Here is a 543-nt window from a genome sequence, read left to right on the forward strand (position 1 = left end):
AATGGTTTGGGATCGTAAAAACTTCCATACTTTCCAAACACAAACCGCGAAGACCATCATCCAACATGATCTTTGCAGAGGAGCACTGGGCTAAAAGAGAAGGCAAAAGACACAAAGTCAGACACAAAAGAAAATCTCACTTTTACAATGAACCAAGATATTTCGAGTACATTCTACGGAACAACCTTCCCGAAGATCTGTTAATTAGACCTCGAAGACCATCATCCAACATGATCTTTGCAGAGGAGCACTGGGCTAAAAGAGAAGGCAAAAGACACAAAGTCAGACACAAAAGAAAATCTCACTTTTACAGTGAACCACCTGAAATCCCAAAACCAAAAATGGCAAAAACAGCACCTACCGTTTTCAATGTTCCTGCTGTTCCAGAAGAAGGTGTTTCTGAAAAGGTAAAAAAAAAAATAATAATTAAAAATGTTCTTTAGTGACTTTGCACCTAATATAATTTTTTAACATGTCACATTCCCAAACGGAAATACAAATGTTGAACTACAAAAAAGACAGCAATTCAAGGTACAGAAAAAT

General features: G+C 36.6%; 1 long non-coding RNA gene across 1 annotated transcript in view; it reads right to left on the minus strand.

The window, feature by feature from the left end:
• Positions 1-173: 173 nt before the first annotated feature.
• The window catches only part of LOC107567010 (uncharacterized), a 1689-nt gene continuing 1319 nt past the window's right edge, over positions 174-543 (minus strand). Inside the window, exons 2-3 of the long non-coding RNA XR_001606580.1 lie at positions 362-399; positions 174-255 (exon numbers count right to left, since the gene is read on the minus strand). This is a non-coding gene — a long non-coding RNA (uncharacterized lncRNA). The remainder of the gene's footprint in view (positions 256-361; positions 400-543) is intronic.

The sequence above is a fragment of the Sinocyclocheilus grahami genome, unplaced genomic scaffold, assembly GCF_001515645.1.
Source record: "Sinocyclocheilus grahami isolate Dianchi unplaced genomic scaffold, SAMN03320097.WGS_v1.1 scaffold1120.1, whole genome shotgun sequence".
NCBI classification, from domain to species: Eukaryota; Metazoa; Chordata; class Actinopteri; order Cypriniformes; family Cyprinidae; genus Sinocyclocheilus; species Sinocyclocheilus grahami.